At 38.1% G+C, this 18457-nt stretch overlaps 1 long non-coding RNA gene across 1 annotated transcript; it reads left to right on the forward strand.

The window, feature by feature from the left end:
• Positions 1 to 605: 605 nt before the first annotated feature.
• Positions 606 to 9842, forward strand: LOC309629840. The gene is made up of 2 exons (XR_014245261.1): positions 606 to 730; positions 1047 to 9842. It is a non-coding gene; the product is annotated as an uncharacterized lncRNA (long non-coding RNA).
• Positions 9843 to 18457: the final 8615 nt, after the last annotated feature.

The raw sequence follows: 18457 nt of genomic DNA on the forward strand, positions 1-18457 counted from the left end.
GTCATTGTGGTTGCAGAGCACAGATCTGGGTCAGCAAAAGAAGAAAAGAGGTGGAATAAAATGCAAATCATGAGCAAAAAGCTTTATCATACTTGATAGGTCATTTCTAGAGAATTACATGATTAAGGAACGTGAGAGAGCAGAGCATCAGGTGTATAAGGACTTCAGAAAAGCATCTTGTGTAGGGCTTTAAAATTACTTAGGAGCCTAATAAAAATTGACATCTATATGGACACTATCTCATGGTTGAAAAGCCGGCTGAAAGATTGAAAAGCCTGTGAACAAATGAAAATAAATGGCTTGCAATTCATACTGGGAGGAGTTCTCAGGGTTGGCATTTGAAGAGCTCTTATTTAGCCTGAGAGCTGGATGACTAAGCTATTACATTGGGATAAACAGATTGGGAATGAAACGTGCAAATGAACTAACCTGGCAGGAGTCATTGGAAAGGTAGGGAACCTTATACCACCACGGAGTTGTTTATATTCAGATTTAGAAAAGGGCTGCATTTGAACATCCGTTTTTCAGAATGCAAAGTGGTATGCAGTCTGGAAATCCTGGAAGAGGCCACACTCATGACTGGTTCAAGAAGAGTGGCTGGTACAGGAGGGAAGATGAAAGGCTGTAAGTTAGATCAGGCAAACTGGTGATTAAGAATGAGACAATCCACAAATGCTTTAAGGATGTAAACACCAAGTAGATTTAAAATTATTTGTCCTGGGCTTCCCTGGTGGCGCAGTGGTTGGGAGTCTGCCTGCCGGTGCAGGGGACGCGGGTTCGAGCCCTGGTCTGGGAGGGTCCCACATGCCGCGGAGCGGCTGGGCCCGTGAGCCACAACTACTGAGCCCGCGTGTCTGGAGCCTGTGCTCTGCAACGGGAGGGGCCGCGATGGTGGGGGGCCCGCGCACCGTGATGAGGGGTGGCCCCCGCTTGCCACAACTGGAGAAAGCCCTCGCACAGAAACAAAGACCCAACGCAGCCAGAAATATAAAAATAAATAAATAAAAAATTAAAAAAAAAAAAATTATTTGTCCTGATACCCTAAGGAATACTAATAGGAGAGAATTAAGAAAGGGTAATCACAGCCAAATTTTCTTTCAAAAATCATGAACTGGATCAGTCATTTAGACTTAGAAATGATTCTTTTATACTTCATATTCTTATTTCAAGACCTTGCTCAAATGTCACATTTTTGGCTTTCTTTGACACCTCTCCTACACCTCCAAGGCAGAATTAATCACTTCCTGAAGTATTTTTCCATGGCATTTAAGAAATGCTTCTTTTATAGCACTAACCACACTGTATTTTAGTTATGTTTTGATCTCTACTAGTAGGATGTGAGTTTCTTAAGGACTGGGTTTATGTCTTCACATATTTTGCACCTCCAGCACCTAGAATATTGACTGTTATATTAAAAGTTTAGTGAATTGAATGGCACCTTACACATTCACTTGGGATTTAATTACTAAAGTTATCATGTGTTACTTTGATGAGGCCACACTGTGTTAAAGAGAGAGAGAGAAGTATTTTATGTATTGATATAAAAAGATTGCCAGCATATCCATTTTAAGTAAAAAAGGCAAGGTGCCAAGCAATATGTATATCTTGCTTCCTTATGTGTAGAATGAGAGAAAAATAAGGATATCCTCATATTTGCTATTATTTTCATAAATAAAATCTGGACAGCTACTTTAAAAGCTAATTACTGGTTACCTCTGGAGGAGATAGTATGATGGGGACAGTGATAAAAGCAAAAATTTTCACTGAGTACATTTTTATACGGTTTTGACTTTTTAAACATTTGCTCATAATCTACCACCCATTAAAAACATTTTTAAATATTTTTTAAAAACTAATCACATGGAGAATAAAAGCAACAGCAACAACAATGATGAAAAGGCTACAGAGGACTCATTCTATGGTTAATTGTTTAAGGAGAAAGGTACTGCTATATATTGGTTTGTTTGTTTGTTTTAACAAATGAACTCACTTCCACTTATGGACCAAGTAGTTGTTGAAGAAATTAAAGGAACTTTTATTTTCTCACTCAAGCCGTAATCAAAATTTTTTCAAAAATCTCACTGGATAAAGATGACTGCTTCACTCTGTTTCTGCTAATTGCACTACTAAGTGTAGCATGCCTTAAGGATCCTCCATCTGTCTCACTGAACCCAAGACAATTCCTTAACATACTGTTAGAAAATCAATATTTTAAATAATGAGATTTGGTCTGTCCTTGAAGTAGTGCTGGGTACTAAAATAGATTTATATAAGGTTTTCATTTGTCTAAACTAATTAGTGATTGCTTCCCTTGACTGATTACTTTCAAGCAAAAACTATCACATTTAAAAAGTATATATTTATATGTATGCATCTTGAATGGCACATGTCAAAGTATAATTTTCAAGAAGTTATAAAACATAACTCATACAAATATAAAATAAGTTTGTATCAAAGAGTTATTCAACTCATTAAGGAGAGAACCAGTCGGACAGTAAAGATGGTTCAAAGGAGAAATGAAGAACAAGGGTTATTGAGTCATGGAAGGAAAAATGGATGAATGGGGTTAGCTATAGAACCAGTTAATATCCTACAGAGCAATAAAGCCATCACCTTTGGGGTTATCTTTTCTACCTGGCAGAAATCGTTTGCATCTCTATCAGATAAAAATCTACAAATAAACATGCAACTTCACAGAAAATGGGTTTTTAAACAATAATTAGGTATAATCAAACAAAGGTAAATTTTCCTGAATGATCAAATAATCTTTGGGTTAGCCTGTTAAACAAGGCTCTGATATGATGTCAAAAGGGCATGCTGTGCTCTCTGCTTTACTTCCAAGTTAGGTGATGTTTCTTAGCATATGTTAGTGAAAGTAAAAATTAGTGAAAGAATGGTGTAAGCTAAACTTCCTATCTTTGCCATCAGGCCTGAAGTGAAGAAGCAATTCAGAGATAGGGAACAATGGTGTATCAAATATTTTAAGATGTAGGCCTGTTCTAATAGGGTTCTCTTGACATAATGAGCAAAAAGAATTGTTAATTAATGTATTTTGCAACTTATATGATGATGCTGAGGATAAGGACAAGGTTAATACTACTAATAAAGATGATAGTAAATTTGACTTTATTCAATAGTAAAATGCATCAATAATCTTACATTTATTCCTTGAGAGGAGGAAACAACCTAACTCTCAAAACTGCCATGAATAGTAGAAGAGCATTTAATATTTATGCAAACTGAGGATGCAGCTGTAACACATGGAAATATCTCCACAAACCAACCTTGTCTTTCCTTGTCAGTTGGGAAGCTGAACAGCAAAGCTTAAATCTGTGCTGCACCAGAGTAAATCACAGGGTTGGTCACCAGAAGACATATTTGTGATGCATTCAACCCAGCCAGTTAGTTCTCTAAACTGTAAGCAAAACAGTCTTGCAGTAAGTAGGAAAGGCTCATCCAGAGTTCTTCAGAAAAAATTAAAAATCATAGAGAAACCAGGAATATGAAGCTCATGTTGACAAAAAGATAATTTTTCAAGGAAAAATGCAATCTATATTTTTCCAGAAACTAATACAAGACATAATCTCAAGTATCACTAAGTGAGACTGTTCGGCTAATTTTTGTAATAATGAATTAGTCTAGGAAAATTCTTAGAAATTTTTAGAATTTTAAGAATTCTTAGAAGTCAAATGAGCAGTTCGTAAGCAAACTTTTCACCCTGGAAACCCAGGGGCTAAGCCCAGAATGAGAACAATCCTATTTATCTTTGTCCAAAACACTGCCATTTTTTCTATATCCATTTCTTTTTGCTTTGTATAATATTCTAAGGAATTTTAACTTGGAAGGTTTACAGTTGGCATAAACATTTTTGTATTTCCCCATAGGAATATCAGAGATGCTGTGTTTATATAGGAAACTTGCCCTTTAAAAAAGAAGAACAGCTGGTTATCCAAATATTTTTCTTATAATGGCCAGATGATTTGGAAAGGGGAAAATGTTGTAAAGAGAAGCACATGCAATTTGAATTATTTAAAAGCCCTACAGCTACTATAGAAAAAAAATCTGGCCCAAATAGAAGTGTCTTCAATACTACCTACTATTTCCTTACTTACTCATTAAAAGCTAATGTACTATTTGGGAAAAATAGGAACTGGAAAAAAGACCACTTAACGGCTTCAAAGTAATGTCATCATCCTTTATATTTCTCTGTGCCTGAGGCAGAATTTTTCTTTGTTCTTTTCTCAACTGGTCTCTTAATAAAGCCTGAGGAGGACAGACTTAACTCCCATGAAGATAAGACTATTAATTAACTAGATTTGCTAACTATGACTGGAAAAGTAAAGTATTCAGTAGGGGTCAAACTCAAATGCTGAAAAGTCATAACTGTGACAGCAATGCAGGGAACTTTCAGTGTTAGAACTGTCTTTAGTGCTTAAACTTATATGTGGGAAAGTTCCAAGATTATTTTAACATCTGTTTGCTAGCAGTCAAAATGCAGGCTTTGGAATCTCCTTACGATGTACGGTAGAAAACCACATTTTTATTTATTGACTGATTGATTCTTGAAAAAGTCTCAGTATCTATTCTTGACTTAAAAACAAAAAACAAATTAACAAGAAAAAAAAGAAACATTTTTGGAGAGACACTACAAAGGACCTAGGAAAACTACATAATAATTCTGGAGAAGAGCAATTTCCCCTCTTGCACGGATCTGACTGGATGGAAAAAGCCTTGGAAGAGGTAAACACTGGTTTGGGATAAAGCAGAAATAGAAAAGGAGAACTCTCCAAGAGAACTTTTATAGAAGCAGGTGGGACTAAGAGCTGCCTCTGGCAGATCCCCATTCTCAAAAAGGCTTCCAGGAACTCAAAAGCTATCAAGGAAGTCCACAAAAGAGGCAGAAAAGGCACGTCTTCATGGAGAACCAGGGAGGGGAAAATGTAGAGGCTCATCAGAAAGGAAAGTATGAAAACATAGCAAAGTTTTCACCTATAGTAGAGAATTCTTACATGCAAATGAGTACATTCAAACTAAGAGGTGGTACGCAAGGGACAAGCCACATGTAGAGGAAAGTAGTTCTCCTGATCATACAAATGAAGTTCGAAAATTTGGCTTGTGACCCTGAAGATGAGAAATTGAAAGTATCCTAGACCATTAGAACTTTAAAATAACATATATGTCATGGGAGAGTAAAGGTTCCCAAATATATAAGGGATTTGATGTATTCTTTGAACTCCTAGTCAGAGTAATTTTATCATTCTTAGCTTAGTCTTCACCTATAAAATTTCATTCCTTTATCCTATTTGGTGGTCCAGCACACTATAGTGTTCAGTTAGAGGCAATGTCATTTGGTTGTCAAGTTAAAGAAACACAGACAGGGGTCAGATTCTTGCTCTGACTCTATCTTTCAAAGTAACCTCAGAAAACCAAATCTTAAGCACTTAACCTCTTTTCCAAATGCTAATCCTCTCCTATTTCCATAAATGGTCCACATTTTAAACAAGTATTTTGAATTCTCAAATTGAAAGATTTTCAGCAAAGAGAAAAGACAGACTAGAAATTGTTTTCAGAATCACTAGGGTTTACTAAAGGGAAAAACTATGACAAATGCATGGCAAAATCTTCTAAAACAATATCAGATTAAGGTCTTTTGCCTTATTGAATCACTAATCTTGGAAAAACTGATGTCATAGTTGTTCTTTAAATGGAAAGAATGATCTTGGATCCTCTGTACAAATTCTGTTCTCACTTTTTTAAGGAGGAAAAGGAATTTATTCCATCATATTGGCTTTTCATATTTAAGTCTTCTTAAATCTGAAAGAAGCCTTTGAGAGAAGTGCTATTGTGTACCAGGAGACTGGAATTTGCCTGCTGTGAGGAACTGCATGGGTGTGGACATAATTTGTGAATGAAGAAAACTATATAACTAAATACATTAAAAAATCAATTGAGGTTTTCAGCTTTCTTTGGTTTTTGAACAGAGGAGAATTTTTCTTATAGGTTGTAGTTATAAATTAAATAATTTCCCTAAATTTTTATCTAAATATAAAGATTGACTTTGAAACAACAGAAGAAGAATGAAGAGGATGAGGAGAGAAGAAGGAAAGAAGAGGAGAGAAGAGGAAGAGGAGGAGAGAACAAAGGGGAAGAGAAGGAAACAAGAGGAGGGATCTGAAGCTTTTTATTTTCAAAAGACTGTGTGATTGAATTCCAATTTTCCTTTTCTAAACTGGCTTTTGTTGACATTGACATAACCAGAGGGTGAGAATGTGTAGTTTAAACATTGTTAATGAAGTATATCAATATCGACCTCTCATAAATCAGGCATGGTTGACCAGGAAAAGTGTGGCTTGCAGTTATACCTGAAATGCCCACATATTTGGTGCATGCATAGAGCACTTACTTGGGACAAGGTCCTTTACACAGGTGACAGCATTTACCCCTACACTAACCTGATGAGGTTGTGATCTTTGTCCTTGTTTTGAAGAGGAGGATACGGAGGCTCAGAGATGGTGATTCTCCAATGTTTCATGGCCAGGGAGAGGAATAGTCACAGTGTAAGCCCGGCTCAGCTTGATGCCAGAGCTTCCTCTCTTTTGCTGACCATCAGCTGCCTCCAGGGGACTGACTGGCTCCGGTGGGCATTTGATGTTACCCAATTTTTGATAAGATCAGACCTTCTCCACTGGCTTCATAATAAAAAAAAAATTGTATAAAATACCAAGAATTCTTATAAAATTCTCATAAAATACAGAAGTCTTTCATGTGAAGGACGCACACAAGGGTTTGTGGTTCCCACCAGCAGCATGTGCTAATAGAAATGCCCTCCACAAGGACACGGCTGCTCATTCTGACACATATAAAGCCTTCATCACATTGAAGGTAAACTTTCAAGTCAAAGACAGAACCAGTCCTGGGAACCATACAGCCATATATAGTTTAGTGTTTTTCACACAAAGAATAGCATCCAAACATTCTAAGTAATACATAGTTTACAATCCTTAGCACTCTCTGTCAAACTGCTAATCAAATGGCTTGGTAACACCCAAGAGAATGGTCTTTCCTGTCCTGCCCATTTTATCACTCATCCTTTTTTATTCCAAATTAATTCAATCCGCTTACACTTCTTAGAAGTTTGGAAGAGTGTAGGTCACTCTTTTACCGTAACTCAAAAATCAAACTAAAGGCCAATGTATCTCATCAGGAATGGCCTAATGTGAAAGACCAAAGAGAATCTGGATTAAATGTGAATAATTCTGAAGAGCAATTTTAAAAAATATTGATTCCACCTTGGTATACAGGACTCACAGAGAAAAAAAGAAAGCATTTGCCCACCCTCACAAAAGAAGTTTTTAAAAAGCTATGGCTTCTTTAATTTCAAAACCAGAACGATGGCTGCTTCATAGATGTGATTGCTTTCAGTCTCTCTCACTTAACATCCCCACCCATCTGAGCGCCCAGACCAGCAGTATCAGCATCACTGTGGAACTGATGAGAAGTGCAGAATCTCATCCTGCCCCCACCACAGACCTGATGAATCAGAATCAGCATATTAAGAAGTACTCTCCTCCCAAGTGATTCAGATACACATTTATAATCATTGATCTACTGAACCTCAGCACAGAGAAGAAGTATTCCTTTTCTTGGAGATTATACTAGAAATAATAGTTCCACTAAAAATAACAATAACGTAGTAGTAGAAATAATGATAGAATAATAATATAAACAATAATATCTCTAGAATAATAATTCCACTGGAGTTATATCTGAAAACAAAGACTGATCTTTTATAAAAAAATGGAGATGATTTTAAACTTATTATTTTCAAGATAAGCTGTATGATTACATTCAAATTTTTTTTCCTAAACTGTTTTGTTGACATTGATATAGCCAAAGGTTGAGTGAATGCATTTCTTCAAGTGTATGTAGGGATAACATTGCCTACGCCACAGAACTGTGATGAGAATTAAATAAGAAAATGTGTGAACAGTGCCTGGCATATGGCAGGCAGTCAAAAGTAGTAGGCACTATTTGTAACCATCATTACTAATTTTTGTACCAGAGCCCAAGTAGATTAACAGGCCAATTTAACTGGCCTCCTAATCAATTTTGTTTTCTCCTCTGCCCTTTATCATAGGATGTGTGGATTTATAATCATAGCAAAGCTTGATTTTACCTTCCTTATATTTCTAGATATGTAAACGGTGAGTCTAGAAAAAGGAAATTCTCCAAATATGCAAGACATTAAAATACTGATTCTACATTCTCCTGTGACTCAAAAATAAACAGTACAATATTCACCAGCACAATTATAATTAGAAGAGGAAAGGCTTCAGTTAGACTCCTTCTCATGACAAAGATTATCAAGTTACCATTCCCTTAGCATTCTCTCTCATGAGACAAGCCCACCACAATCTATATCTGTCAACATTGTTGCCATTTCTAATCCTAGCCTCAGAACTGTGAGTCGTGTAATTATCACTATGCCATATTAGCATTTGTGGGTTCCCTCGATACTAATAGTATGCAAAAGCTGACATGTATATGGATTGTGTCAAGTTGTCACACTGCACAAAAACATGGTCCTAATCCCATAGGCTGTAATATTCACCTAATGATACACTTATGTCACAGAAGTACATAAACAGCATTCTGCTGCCCGTTAAGTCTTCCTTGCAGAAGGATGAGCTCAGTGGGATGTATGTGAATGAGTGATCTCATGTCATACGAGATGATTGAAAATGAGTGGGTCCCTTTTAGAGATTAGTGGTGGTTAAATTATTTCAGTCACTTGCTATTCATGATGAATAATAAATCACTCTCAGCAACTGCTGTTCTATTCCTTTATTACATGAGGATGTTTAGAAGCTAATTACTCTGAGGTAGCTTCCCCAGCAAAAAAGGAGTGAGGGGATGAGGAATCCCAGTTCTGATTGCATTTTTATGCTGGGCCTGACATTTAGCCAGTTTTTTTTTAGGGTTACTCATAGTTATATCTGGTTCCTAGTTTTCTTTCTGACTTCTGCTTAGAATTTCCTAGTGTTTTAAAGGCTGTTGGGGAGTGTTTGAAGATCAAAAAGCTATTAATCTAAACTGGTACTTCCTAGAACTGTGTAATATCAGCCTCTATTTGGTAGGTGTCTGGAGGACTCATTTCCTTACTGAGCATTTGTTAAACTCTTCACGGAACATACAACAGAATCAGCCACTTCCTTCTAAGTGTGCAATTAATCAATTCCTTCAGCCAGTGTTATTGAGTGCCTACTACATACTCAACACTCTGAGATTGTGGAAAAGGAGAATATAACCCATGTTTGTTGGCTCTGAAAGAACTTAAAATCAAATCAGGGAGATAATTAATATACATTAAAAAAATGACAAAAGATTCAATAAATATCTATTGTACCTGAACCTTGGGCCATGCATTGTGCTAGGCAATTTTGCAAACATTATGTCATCTAATTTAATCATAACAATACTTGGAAAGAATCTTCACAATTTTACAGATAAAGAAATTGAAGCTCAGAGAGGAGACTTGTTTACGTTCAAACAGCTAGTCAGTAGCAAAACTGAGACTCAAACCCCTCTGAACTCCAAGCCCAGTACACTTTCCAAAACTCCTTATGCTCCTAACTGAATGAGGCTGTTCCTTTTTTTTTTTTTTTTTTTAAGTAACCCTTACTGAATAATTAGAGGGAAAAAAAGGAATAAAGGTCATAATTCTGGAAAAAAAACACAAAAAACAAAATTCCATATGTTCCAAACACAATATGTAAGATAATGAAGTGCTAATTTGTGTGGTGAGAAGACTAAGTTTTGTAGTTCATTAAAAAGAGCCTGCAGATATCAAATAAGCCTCTGAAGATATAGGGCCTTCACTGAGTGAGGCTTTGAAGGGTGAAAACGATGCAGGGGGCAGGGGAGAAAGGGAACAACAGAAGTAAAAGCCCAGAGATAAAAATGGGAACAGGACATGGGAGGAGCTATTCCAAGTTGAACTTGAGTGACTGTACAAATTATGTGGGAGATTAATTGATTAGGTTTCCCAGGCAGATAGGACCAGATTTTAAAGGATCTAGAAAATTAAGCAATGTGCCATTAGATGTCATACAGTAGGAAAGAGAGCTACAGAAGAGTGTTCTTTCCTTGACCAAATTTTAGTCAGGTTCTTCTGAGCTGCCTCCTCAACTGGGCCTCAATCTTGGCCTGTGGGAACTGCAAACTCTCAGCACAAACAATTTTGTCCACCTCACACACTAAGAGACTTAAACAAACTCTAGTATGGCTTCTATAAGCCTGAGGACATGTCCCTAGGATGACCCCAGTCCCCTTAAAATGCTTGGCTGAGAAGGCTCAACACTGTAACAAGAATTCACTGTTTCAGCCAAAATCTGACTACAGACCCCTCACCTTCCTTTTCTTAGAGCATTTTCTTTATAAAACATGGAATTATAAATCCTTTCTCTGTCCCTTTGAGATATATCTTCCACAGCCCAGGGATATCTTTTTCAAGGAGCCATCCCTTTGAAATGAAATCATCAGGAAAGGCAGGGCCCCTGTTGCCTAGTCTTTGTGGGAGGGTAGGAGCCTAACTTTGATGAGCAACAATTAGGGAGCACAGATGGCCTAATCACATCAACTAACACCACCCCCAACCCACATCCCCACCCCTACAATGTCTTTCAGTACTTTTCCTTTAGCACTCTCCAGCATTTAAAAAAGCCTCTCACCTTTAGTTTCAGTGGCACTGAGTTCAGTTTATAATTGAGTCTCTCCCCACTACTGCAGTAGCCTGAAAAAAAATCTGTCTTGCCATCTTTAACAAACATCCAGTTCTATTTCTCTTTGACAGTATTGGGCAGGAAAATGACAATAAAAGCAATGTTTAACTTAGCAGCAAGAGTAATTTTCTCCTTTAAAATACTTCAGTGGAACCCTTTCGCCTCCAGGTTAAAACCTAAAGAATTGAGCATGGCACATAGGGTCCTTCAGGTCCTGGCTCCTGCCTACCATTCCAGCCTCATATTTCACCACTGTGCAACCAATACCCAGTGTTATACCCAGCTATAATGTAAGCCTGCCCTTCCCAAAACAGATCATACTTGTTTCTCATCCCCATAATTTTTCAAAGGCTATACTCTTTGCCTGGAATAGTAGGAAGAATAGCTAGTATTTCTTGAGCATTTAAAGTGCAATAGGCGTTGGACCTTCAGGATGGCAGAAGAGTAAGATGTGGAGATCACCTTCCTCCCCACAAATACATCAAAAATACATCTACATGTGGAACAACTCCTACATAACACCTACTGGACGCTGGCAGAAGACCTCAGACTTCCCAAAAGGCAAGAAAATCCTCATGCACCTAGGTAGGGCAAAAGAAAAAAGAAAAACCAGAAACAAATGAATAGGGACAGGACCTGCACCTCTGGGAGGGAGCTGTGAAGGAAGAAAAGTTTCCACACACGAGGAAGTCCCTTCACTAGCGGAGACGGCGGGTGGGCAGGGGGGAAGCTTCGGAGCCACGGAGGAGAGCACAGCAACAGGGGGTGCAGAGCACAAAGCGGAGAGATTCCCGCACAGAGGAGCGGTGCCGACCAGCACTCACCAGCCCAAGAGGCTTGTCTGCTCACCCACCGGGGTGGGTGGGGTCTGGGAGCTGAGGATCAGGCTTTGGAGGTCAGATCCCAGGGAGGGGACTGCGGTTGGCCACGTAAACACAGCCTGAAGGGGGTTAGTGAGCCACAGCTAGCCGGAAGGGAGTCCGGGAAAAAGTCTGGAACTGCCTAAGAGGCAAGAGACCATTGTTTCAGGGTGCACGAGGAGAGAGGAGTCCTTCCCTGTCTGCCCACAGAAGGCAGAGCACCACCTAAATGAGCTCCAGATACGGGCGCGACCTGCGGTTATCAGCTTGGACACCAGAGATGGGCAAGAAACGTTAAGGCTGCTGATATAGCCACCAAGAATCCTGTGTGCAAGCACAGGTCACTATCTAATGCCCCCCAAAAACCCCCCCCGGGAGCCTGTGCAGCCCGCCACTGCCAGGGTCCCGTGATCCGGAAGAACACATGGCGTGCCTCAAGCTTTTGCAATGTCACATCAACCTCTGCCGCTGCAGGCTCACCCCCCATTCCAATTATAACTACCATACCCCTCCCTCCCCCCAGCATGAGTAAGCCAGAGCTCCCTAATCCGCCGCTGCTTTAACTCCGTCCTGTCTGGGCAGAGACAGAAGCCTGAGGGCAACCTACACACAGAGGTGGGGCCAAACCTAAAGCTGAACCCCAGGATCTGTGTGAACAAAGAAGAGAAAGGGAAATCTCTCCCAGCAGCCTCAGGAGCAGAAGATTAATTCCCCACAATCAACTTGAGATACACTGCATCTGTGGAATATCTGAATACACAACAAATCAACCCAAAATTGAGTCAGTGGATTTTGGGAGCAACTGTAGACTTGGGGTTTGCTATCTGCGACTGACTTGATTCTGACTTTTATGTTTATCTTAGTTTAGTTTTTGGCGCTTGTTATAATTGGTGGATTTCTGCATTGGTTTGGTTGCTCTCCTTCCTTTTTTTTTTTAAATTTTTTTTAAAATAATTTATTTTTAAAATTATTTTATCTTATTTTATTTTATTAAAAAATATTTTTTTTTTCATTCTTTCTTTTTTTCTCCCTTTTCTTCTGAGCCGTGTGGCTGAAAGGGTCTTGGTGCTCCAGCCTGCTGTCAGGCCTGGGCCTCTGAGGTGGGAGAGCCAAGTTCAGGACATTGGACCACCAGAGAACTCCTGGCGCCACGTAATATCAATCAGCAAGAGCTCTCCCAGAGATCTCCGTCTCAACGCTAATACCCAGGTTCACTCAACAGCCAGCAAGCTCCAGTGCTGGACGTCCCATGCCAAACAACTAGCAAGACAGGAGCACAGGCACACCCATTAGACGAGAGGCTGCCTAAAATCATACTAGGTTCACAGACACTCCAAAACACACTGCCGGATGCAGCCCTGCCCACCAGAAAGACAAGATCCAGCCTCATCCACCAGAACACAGGCACCAATCCCCTCCACCAGGAAGCATACACAACCCACTGAACCAACCTTACCCACTGGGGGCAGACACCAAAAACAATAGGAACTATGAACCTGCAGCCTGCGAAAAGGAGACCACAAAAAAGTTAAGCAAAATGCAAAGACAGAAAAATATGCAGCACGTGAAGAAGCAAGGTAAAAACCCACCAGACCAAACAAATGAAGAGGCAATAGGCAGTCTACCTGAAAAAGAATTCAGAGTAATGAAAGTAAAGATGATCCAAAATCTTGGAAATAGAATGGAGAAAATATAAGGAACGTTTAACAAGGGCCTAGAAGAACTAAAGAGCAAACAAACAATGATGAACAACACAATAAATGAAATTTAAAATTCTACAGAAGGAATCAAAAGCAGAATAACTGAGGCAGAAGAACGGATAAGTGACCTGGAAGATAAAATAGGGGAAGTAACTACAGTAGAGAAGAATGAAGAAAAAAGAATGAAAAGAATTGAAGACACTCTCAGAGACCTATGGGACAACGTTAAATGCACCAATATTTAAATTAAGGGGTCCCGGAAGAAGAAGAGAAAAAGGAAGGGTCTGAGAAAATATTTGAAGAGATTATAGTTGAAAACTTCCCTACTATGGGAAAAGAAATAGTCAATCAAATCCAGGAAGCAAAGAGAGTCCCATACAGGATAAAGCCAAGGAGAAACATGCCAAGACACATATTAATCAAACTATCAAAAATTAAACATAAAGAAAAAATATTAAAAGAAGCAAGGGGAAAGTAACAAATAACATAAAAGGGAATCCCCATAAGGTTAACAGCTGATCTTTCAGCAGAAACTCTGCAAGCCAGAAGGGAGTGGAAGGACATATTTAAAATGATGAAAGGGAAAATCCTACAACCAAGATTACTCAACCTGGCAAGGATCTCATTCAGATTCAATGGACAAATTAAAACCTTTACACATAAGCAAAAGCTAAGAGAATTCAGCACTACCAAACCAGCTTTACAACAAATGCGAAAGGATCTTCTCTAGGCAGGAAACAGAAGAGAAGGAAAAGACCTACAAAAACAAACCCAAAACAGATAAGAAAATGGTAATAGGAACATACATATCAATAATTACCTTAAATGTAACTGGATTAACTGCTCCAACCAAAGACATAGACTGGCTGAACAGATACAAAACTAAGACCTGCATATATGCTGTCTACAAGAGACAAACTTCAGACCTAGGGACACATACAGAATGAAAGTGAGGGGATGGAAAAACGATATTCCTGCAACTGGAAATCAAAAGAGAGCTGGAGTAACAATTCTCATATCAGACAAAATAGACGTTAAAATAAAGACTATTACAAGAGACAAAGAAGGACACTACATAATGATCAAGGGATCAATCCAAGAAGAAGATATAACAATTGTAAATATTTATGCACCCAACAAGGAGCACCTCAATACATAAGGCAAATGGTAACAGCCATAAAAGGGGAAATCAACAGTAACACAATCATACTAGGGGACTTTAGCACCCCTCTTTCACCAACGGACAGATCATCCAAAATGAAAATAAATAAAGAAACACAAGCTTTAAATGACACATTAAACAAGATGGACTTAATTGATATTTATAGGACATTCCATCCAAAAACAACAGAATACACTTTCTTCTCAAGTGCTCATAGAATATTCTCCAGTATAGATCATATCTGGGGTGACAAATCAAGCCTTGGCAAATTTAAGAAAATTGAAATCATATCAAGTATCTTTTCCAACCACAACACTATGAGACTAGATATCAATTACAGGAAAAAAAACTGTGAAAAAAAACAAACACATGGAGGCTAAACAATGCACTACTAAATAACCAAGAGATCACTGAAGAAATCAAAGAGGAAATCAAAAAATACCTAGAAACAAATGACAATGAAAACACGATGACCCCAAACCTATGGGAAGCAGCAAAAGCAGTTCTAAGAGGGAAGTTTATAGCAATACAGTCCTACCTCAGGAAACAAGAAACATCTCAAATAAACAACCTAACCTTACACCTAAAGCAATTAGAGAAAGAAGAACAAAAAAACCCCAAAGTTAGCAAAAGGAAAGTAATCATGAAAATCAGATCAGAAATAAATGAAAAAGAAATGAAGGAAATGATAGCAAAGATCAATAAAACTAAAAGCTGGTTCTTTGAGAAGATAAACACAATTGATAAACCACTAGCCAGACTCATCAAGAAAAAAAGGGAGAAGACTCAAATCAACAGAATTAGAAATGAAAAGGACGTAACAATTGACACTGCAGAAATACAAAGGATCGTGAGAGATTACTACAAGCAACTATATGCCAATAAAATGGACAACCTGGAAGAAATGGACAAATTCTTAGAAAAGCACAACCTTCGAGACTGAACCAGGAAGAAATAGAAAATATAAACACACCTATCACAAGCACTGAAATTGAGACTGTGATTAAAAATCTTCCAACAAACAAAGGCCCAGGACCAGATGGCTTCACAGTCAAATTCTATCAAATATTTAGCATAGCGAAGAGTAAACACCTATCTTTCTCAAACTCTGAAAATATTGCAGAGGGAGGAACACTCCCAAACTCATTCTATGAGGCCACCATCACCCTGATACCAAAACCAGACAAAGATGTCACAAAAAAAGAAAACTACAGACCAATAACACTGATGAACATAGATGCAAAAATCCTCAACAAAATACTAGCAAACAGAATCTAACAGCACATTAAAAGGATCATACACCATGATCAAGTGGGGTTTATCCCAGGAATGCAAGGATTCTTCAATATATGCAAATCAATCAATGTGATATACCATATTAACAAATTGAAGGAGAAAAACCGTATGATCATCTCAATAGATGCAGAAAAACTTTCAGCAAAATTTAACACCCATTTATGATAAAACTCTCCAGAAAGAGGTATAGAGGGAACTTACCTCAACATAATAAAGGCCATATATAACAAACCCACAGCCAACATCATTCTCAATGGTGAAAAACAGAAACCATTTCCTCTAAGATCAGGAAAAAGACAAGGATGCTCATTCTCAACATTATTATTCAACATAGTTTGGGAAGTCTTAGCCACAGCAATCAGAGAAGAAAAAGAAATAAAAGGAATCCAAATCGGAAAAGAAGAAGTAAAATTGTCACTGTTTGCAGATGACATGATACTATACATAGAGAATCCTAAAGCTGCTACCAGAAAACTACTAGAGATAACGAAATTGGTAAAGTATCAGGATACAATATTAATGCACAGAAATCTCTTTCATTCCTGTATACTAATGATGAAAAATCTGAAAGAGAAATTAAGGAAACACTCCCATTTACCATTGCAACAAAAAGAATAAAATACCTCGGAATAAACCTACCTATGGAGATGGAAGACCTTTATGCAGAAAACTATACGACACTGAAATTAAAGATGATGTAAACAGCTGGAGAGATATACCATGTTCTTGGATTGGAAGAATAAACACTGTGAAAATGACTATACTGCCCAAAATAATCTTCAGATTCAATGCAATCCCTATCAAACTACCAATGGCATTTTTCACAGAACTAGAACAAAAAAATTCACCATTTGTATGGAAACACAAAAGACCCCGAATAGCCAAAGCAATCTTGAGAAAGAAAAACAGCTGGAGGACTCAGGCTACCAGACGTCAGACTATACTACAAAGCTACAGTAATCAAGACAGTATGGTACTGGCACAGAAACAGAAATATAGATCAATGGAACAGGATAGAAAGCCCAGAGATAAACCCACGTAGATATGGTCACCTTATATTTGATAAAGGAGGCAAGAATATTCAATGGAGAAAAGACAGTCTCTTCAATAAGTGGTGCTGGGAAAACTGGACAGCTACATGTAAAAAATGAAATTAGAACACTTCCTAACACCATACACAAAAATTAACTCAAAATGGATTAAAGACCTAGATGTAAGGCCAGACACTATCAAACTCTTAGAGGAAAACATAGGCAGAACGCTCTTTGACATAAGTCACAGCAAGATCTTTTTTGACCCACCTCCTAGAGAAATGGGAATTAAAACAAAAATAAATAAATGGGACCTAATGAAACATAAAAGCTTTTGCACAGCAAAGGAAACCATAAAGTAGACAAAAAGACAACCCTCAGAATGGGAGAAAATATTTGCAAACAAAGCAACTGACACAGGATTAATCTCCAAAATATACAAGCAGCTCATGCAGCTCAATATCAAAAATCAAACAACCCAATCCAAAAATGGGCAGAAGAACTAAATAGACATTTCTCCAAAGAAGATATGCAGATTGCCAGCAAACACATGAAAGGATGCTCAACATCATTAAACATTAGAAAAATGCAAATCAAAACTACAATGAGGTATTATCTCACACGGGTCATAATGGCCATTATCAAAAAATCTACAAACAATAAATGCTAGAGAGGGTGTGGAGAAAAGGGAACCCTCTTGCACTGTTGGTGGGAATGTAAATTGATACAGCTACTATGGAGAACAGTATGGAGATCCTTAAAAAAACTAAAAATAGAACTACTATATGACCCAGGAATCCCACTACTGGGCATATATCCTGAGAAAACCATAATTCAAAAAGAGTCATGTACCACAAAGTTCATTGGAGCTCTATTTACAATAGCCAGGAAATGGAAGCAACCTAAGTGTCCATTGACAGATGAATGGATAAAGAAGATGTGGCACATATATACAATGGAATATTACTCAGCCATAAAAGGAACGAAATTGAGTTATTTGTAGTGAGGTGGATGGACCTAGAATCTGTCACAGAAAGCGAAGAAGTCAGAGAGAGAAAAACAAATACCATACGCTAACACATATATATGGAATCTAAAAAAAAAGGTTCTGATGACATAGGGGCAGGACAGGAATAAAGACATAGACGTAGAGAATGGACTTCAGGACATGGGGAGGGGGAAAGGTAAGCTGGGACGACGTGAGAGAACAGCATTGACATATATACACTACCGAATGTAAAACAGTTAGCTAGTCGGAAGCAGCCACATAGCACACTGAGATCAGCTTGGTGCTTTGTGACCACCTAGAGGGGTGGGATAGGGAGGGTGGGAGGGAGACACAAGAGGGAGGGGATATGGGGATATATGTATATGTATAGCTGATTCACTCTGTTATACAGCAGAAACTAACACAACATTGTAAAGCAATTATACTCCAATAAAGATGTTTAAAAAAAGGATTCATTCCTGGAAATAGTATTGTGGAACCAAAGAAGAATGAAAAAATAATTTCTATTTCTTCATAGTTATTTCTAAAACACTTTTATTAATTACTTCTAACTCTTACTTTATGTACACTATATTCTTTTCTGATCTGTTGGGGGATCCCCCCTCATAATAAGGAAAT

Source organism: Balaenoptera borealis (assembly GCF_965194805.1).
Source record: "Balaenoptera borealis genome assembly, chromosome: 5".
Lineage (NCBI taxonomy): Eukaryota > Metazoa > Chordata > Mammalia > Artiodactyla > Balaenopteridae > Balaenoptera > Balaenoptera borealis.